The following is a 6429-nucleotide window of genomic DNA, read 5'->3' as shown; positions in this document are numbered from 1 at the left end:
AGGAACCCTACCAGGTTCTCATGCTGAAGAATGGAGAAAATTCCTCTTGTGCTTCAGGTAGGAACAAGGGAAATGTAACCATTTTGAAAAACATAGAACATTCTGTTTTCCTTAACAAAGATCTGTCTTCAAAGGAAACTGCTTTATCAAAGCCTCATCTGACCTGGTGGCAGGGGGAGAGCAATAAACCAACTCTTGCCCCACTTTGGTCTTCCTGTCTCATGTAAGTGGAGAAATAAAAAGTCTAGGAAGCTCTTCTGAAGGTCACAATCTAGGGATTTTGCCTTTCCTCTCCCTGAAAATGGAAACTTAATTGCAGGATTATAATTATAGAATGTTTCCTCTCCGTAATACCTCACACACATCATCAGGGCTCTTGTATATTTGCAGTGCATTACATCTAAGAGACTTGTAAGACATGAACTCTCCTTAAGGAGTTTCTGGGGAAATCAAACACAACAGAGTACACAAAAAATAAGGACACCAGAGGAAATTGAAACCTCTGACACTAGTATAGCAAATGTTAAACACAGCCTAACTCCTAGCCGGACAAAACATGGACCACTCACTAAAATCCTATTTGCTTCAGTTACTATTATGCAATATATTATTTCCACCGTTCAACAAAAAAAGTATAAACATGCTAACAGGTAAGGAAAGCACAGTCTGAGGAAACAAAGCAAACATCAGAACCAGACTCAGATGTGGGAGAGATTTTGGAATTATCAGAATAGGAATTTCAAACAACTATGTTTAATATACTAAGGGCTGTAATAGGAAAAAAAAAAAAAGGACAACATGCAAGAACAGATAGGTAATGTTAGCAAAGAAACTCTAAGAAAGAATAAAAAGGGAATTTTGGAAATAAAGAACACTAACAGAAATGGATAATACTTTTGGCCAGCTAAGCAACAGGCTGGACATGACAAGACCCAATCAGTAAAGTTGAAGATACGTCAATAGATATTTCTTAAACTGAATGCAAACAGAAAAAAAATATTTTAAATATGAGGAAATAAAATATCCAAGAATACTGATTACAAAAATTACAAAAAGAATAACATGAATGGGAATACCAGAAGGAAGAGAAAGAGGGAAAAGAACAAGAGAAATATTTGATGTAATAATGGCTAAGAATTTTCCAAAACTAATGACAGACCTCAAAACACAGATCCAGGTACTCAGAGAAACCCCAAGCAGGACAACAACAACAACATACTGTAAGCCTAGACATATCATGCTCAAACTGCAGAAAAGCAAATACAAAGAGAAAATCTTGAAAGAAGGTAGGGTGGGGGGAACACTACCTATAGAGGAAGAGGAATATGAATTACCCTGAACTTCTCTTCAGAAAATATGCAAGCAAGGAGAGGATACAATGAAATATTTAAAGATTTAAAAGGAAAAACAAAATCTCACCTATCTAGAATTCTGTATCCAGTGAAATTAGTTTTCAAAACTGAAGGAGAAGTACTGTCTTACATAAACAAAAGCTAGGAATTTGTCATTGGTAAACCTTCCTTGTAAAGAACATTAAAAGAAGTTCTTTGATCAGTTAGGTCAGAGAATCAGATTTAGATAAAGAAAAGAAAGTATTAGAGAAGGAATAAATGAAGATAAAATATTTTTTTATTCTTAATTGATCTAAAAAATAACTGCTCAAAATAATAGTAAAAATACATTGAGTAATTATATTTATGAATAAACTCAATAAATGACAGTGATGTTAAAAGAGATGGAATAGAGGAATTGGTAATATCCTATTAGATTATGCATTACCCATGGAGTGGTATAGTGTTATTTGAAAGTGGATAGATTAGTTAGTATACTTCAAACCCCAGGGCAGACACTAAAAAGGGAAAATGAAAGTATAACATCAAAATTTGTGGACTAAAGCAAAAGCAGTGCTTAGAGGGAAGATTATTCTTTTATTTTCTTTTAAGATTTTATTTTATTTGTTTATTTATCAGAGAGAGAGAGAGAGTACAAACAGGCTGAGCTGCAAGCAGAGGGAAAAGTAGGCTGCCCGCTGAGCAAGAAGGCTGATGTGGGGCTCAATCCCAGTACTCTGGGATCATGACCTGAGTCAGAGGCAGATTAACTGACTGACTGAACCACCCAAGTGCACCTAGAGGGAAGTTTAAAACATCAGATGCATGCATTAAAAATGAAATAAGACCTAAAGTTCATAATCTAAATTATTGCCTTAAGAAACTAGATAAAGAAGACCAATGTAAACTTAAAGCCTGAAATGAAAAGAAATAATAAAAATTAAGGCATACTTCAATGGACTAGAAAACAGGAATATGATAAAGAAAATTAATAAAACCAAAAGTTTTTTTAAACAATACAATTAATACATCCCTATCCAGGCTAACCAAGAAAAGGAGAGAGAAGATAAATTACTAATATTAAGAACTGTGGGAGGATCTATTACTATTGATTCCAAAGATACTAAAATAGAACAAAGAAATATAATAGATGATTATATGCCCACAAATTTGACAACTTGGATGAAATGAGCCAATTCTTTGACAGCCAAAATTTACCAAAACTCACACAAAGAGGTAGACCATATGAACAGGCTCATATCATTTAAAGGATCTGAATTGACAACCAATAATCTTACCAAAAAAAAAAAAAAAGGTATAGGACCCAGGTGGTGGCATTGGGAAACTGACCAAGCATTTAAGAAATGACACCACTTATCTACAACCTCATCAAAAAGTTGAAACAGAGGGAATATTTCCTGGCTTATTCTGTGAGGCTAGCATTGTGCTAATACCAAAACTAGACAAAGACATCACAAGAAACTACAAACCAATATCTTTCATAAATATAGATGCAAAAATTCTTAACAAAATAACAAATCAAATCCAATAATGTATAAAAAGATATATGTAGGAGCACCAGGATGAGACTTCTGTTTTCCCCCATTTTGCTTCCACAATTAATATATATTCTTTTCAGAAAAGTTAGAAAAGATTCATAAGTAAAAGAATTTTAATTATGCATATCACCATTTAAAAATAATCACTGTTAATATTTTATGGATATACTTCCTTTTTCTTGTGAAATTTATAAATGTCTATTTGTTTACAAAATATGTTCACACTTTGTATTTTACAACTTACTTTGCACTATCTTATGAATATACTTCCATGTCAAATATAGACCTCGTCATTTTAATGAATATGTAATATCCCATCATATGGATGAAATAATGTGTTTAGCTATCTGTTAATGCCAGACATTTAAATTATTTACTATTATCTGTTTTTACATAAACAATGAAATATATTCTCATATTTTTAAAAAATAAATAATATACCATGCCCAAATAGGATTCATTACAAATATTCAAGTCCTGTTCAACATTCAAAAATCAATCAATGTAATTCATCTAGTCAACAAGCTAGGAAAGAAAAATCACATGACCATATTAATAGATGCAGAAATAACATTTGATAAAATCTAACATCCATTTTGATAAAACTCTAAGGAAATTAGGAATAAAGGAGAATGTTACCAACTTAGTAAAAAATACTATAAAACCCTTTATGGGTGAGAATCTTCCCTCCCTATATTGCAGCTATGAAAAGTTGGGGTTTGAAATTAGAAACACAATATCAATTATATTAACACCTTATCCACAAAAAGAAAGAAATAATTTAGAATAAATGTAACAGAATACACAGAAAATCTATAAGACAAAAGTTACAAATTCTGATTAAATGAATCAAAAAACTAAATGGAGAAATATTCCATGTTCATGGATAGGAAATTCAACATTGTTAAAATGTCAGTTCTTTCTAAACTGCTCTATAGATTGAATTTAATCAATCTCAATCAAAAGCTATTTTGTGGATATCAGCAAAATTATTCTAAAATGTGTAAGGAAAGTCAAAAGGGGCCAAATGGCCAAGACGATATTGAAGAATAACAGAGTTGGAAGATGAACATAAGCTGACTTCAAGACATATTATTAAGTGATAATAGCTAAGACAAATGGGTCAATGGAACATAATAGAGGACCTAGAAATAAACTCCATACAAATATAGTCAGCTGTTGTCTGACAAAGAAGTGTCAAAAAGCAAAATGGAACAAAGAGTCTTTCAACATGTGGAGTTGGGACAGTTGGACATCTACATGCAAAGAAGGCAAATGAATCTAGACACAAATTTTATATCATTTACAAAAATTAACCCCAAATGGATCACATAATAAAATTTAATATAAAAAACTAAAACTACTAGATGATAACACAGAAAATTTAGAAGACCTTGGGTATGATGGTGATTTTTTAGATATAACACCAAAGCCATGATCTATGAAAGAAATTCTTGATAAGATAGACTTCATTAAAAATAAAAACTGCACTGTGTAAGAGAATGAGAAGACATGCCAGAGACTGGGAGAAAATATTTACAAAAAACACATCAAATAAAGTACTTTTATTCAAAATGAATAAAATTCAACAATAAGATAACAAACAACTCGATTTAAAAAATGGGCCAATGACCTGAACAGATATCTCACTGAAAAAAATAAACAGATGGTAAAAAAGTCTATAAAAAGATGCTCAATGTCATATGACATTAGGGAATGGCAAATTAAAACAATAATGAGGAAGGACATGGTTAGGAGCTATGAACAGGTGAAGCACAGATTTATAGCTTTGTGAAAGTATTCTGTATTATACCAAAATGTAGGATATATGACATGATGCATTTGGCAAAACTCATGGAATTGTCCAACACAAAAAATAAATCCTAATGTAGGGGTGCCTGGGTTCTCAGTCAGGTAAGCATCTGCCTTTGGCTCAGATCATGATCTTAGAGTCCTGGAATGGAGCCCTGTGTCAGGCTCCCTGCTTAGCCAGGAGTCTGCTTCTCCTCTCTCTGCCCTTCCTGAGCCCCACTTGTGCTCTCTCTCTCACTCTCTTTCTCTCTCTGTCTCAAATAAATAAAATCTTTCAAAAAAATGCTAATGTGAGCTATGGACTTCAGTGAATGAAAGAAAAATAACTTGCTCCTTTGAGTCACTTCTCATCTGACTTACGAAGTTTTACATGCCCTTCTAACTACCAGTTTTCAGCACATCGCTCATAGACTTCTTCTACCCCAAGTTCTACTTTTATCCTTTGGAACAGAACAAATTATTCAATAATATGGTTTCTCAGTTCCTGGATCTTCTTGTCATTAGTGTTATTTCATACACCTAAGCTTATGGGATATCTTGATCATACCATTACCTGAAAATAAAAGTTATGTCTTTTGAAAGAATTAATTCAAGTATTCCTCTCTCACACTGAAATTTTATTTGCTCTTTGCTCTTTCATTTCTTCTATTATACCACAGTTTGATTTCTGGGTCTTTGTATCTTCTATGATGTCTCTACCAACATTCTTCTGTCTTCATTCCCTTCCTTATCCAGTTCAATTTTACTGGTTGTGAGGTGAAGAAATTCTTTCTAGTTTGTGCCACTGAATTATTCTAAACCTGTCGAAATTTCTATTATAACTTGTAAGCCAGACAAACTTCCATTATTCAAATGACAATATGAAAATACCATATTTATTGGCTCAAAGACAGCAGATCCATACTGCTATGGTCACACACAGTTTCACCTGTTACCTGACAAATTAAAAATGGAAAGGCTTTTTGAAATGGAACTGTGTTGATCAGATAGAAGTTGTTTTTAGAGCTAATGCTATTGCAAGCCTCTTTGCTTGGACTGGAGCACAAGCTCTGTATCAAGGATTTTGGAGTGAAGCAGATGTTACTCGGCCTTTTGTCCCTCAGGGCATGATCACAGATGGAAAATACTTTTCCTTTTTCTGCTACCAGTTAAATACTTTGGCACTGACTACACAAGGGGATCAAAATAACCCTCCTAAAAATATATGTTGGGGGACACAAAGTAAGCCTCTTTATGAAACAACTGAAGATAATGTGAAAGGTTTTAATGATGATGTCCTCCAGATAGTTCATTTTCTACTGAACAGACCAAAAAGAAGACAAATGACAGCTGTTGGAAAACTAGGAAGAAATAATTGATTCAGGACTTTGGGAATACTTCAGTTTCACTGAAGGGAAAATAAAAGGAATTTTAATAATGGTAAAATTTCTTGACCACATCTTTATGGCCTATTTTTTTTTTTAGTCATATTTACTTCACAACCCCTCCCACTCTCATGCTTTCTCTCTCTCAAATAAATAAGCAAATCTTTAAAAAAATAAAAATGCAAAATTATCACATCACATTATTAGTTAAAAATCCTCTAGTGGTTGCCAATGAATCTTTAGACAAATTTCAAATCCTTTTCAGTAACTTCATGGGTCTTTATGACTTAGGCCCAAGGCACCATTTTTCTTGTCTTTCATGATTTACCTAGTAGAATATTTTGTTCTGGAGTCAAGATGGCA

The 6429-nt window shown here is 33.0% G+C and overlaps 1 pseudogene; it reads left to right on the top strand.

Moving 5' to 3' along the window:
• Positions 1-1126: 1126 nt before the first annotated feature.
• On the top strand, positions 1127-6046 carry LOC122903506 (annotated as a pseudogene).
• Positions 6047-6429: the final 383 nt, after the last annotated feature.

This window comes from Neovison vison, chromosome 3 (genome assembly GCF_020171115.1).
Source record: "Neovison vison isolate M4711 chromosome 3, ASM_NN_V1, whole genome shotgun sequence".
Taxonomy (NCBI): domain Eukaryota; kingdom Metazoa; phylum Chordata; class Mammalia; order Carnivora; family Mustelidae; genus Neogale; species Neogale vison.
Note: the sequence above shows the minus strand (reverse complement) of the source record. Positions and strands in the feature narration are given on the sequence as shown.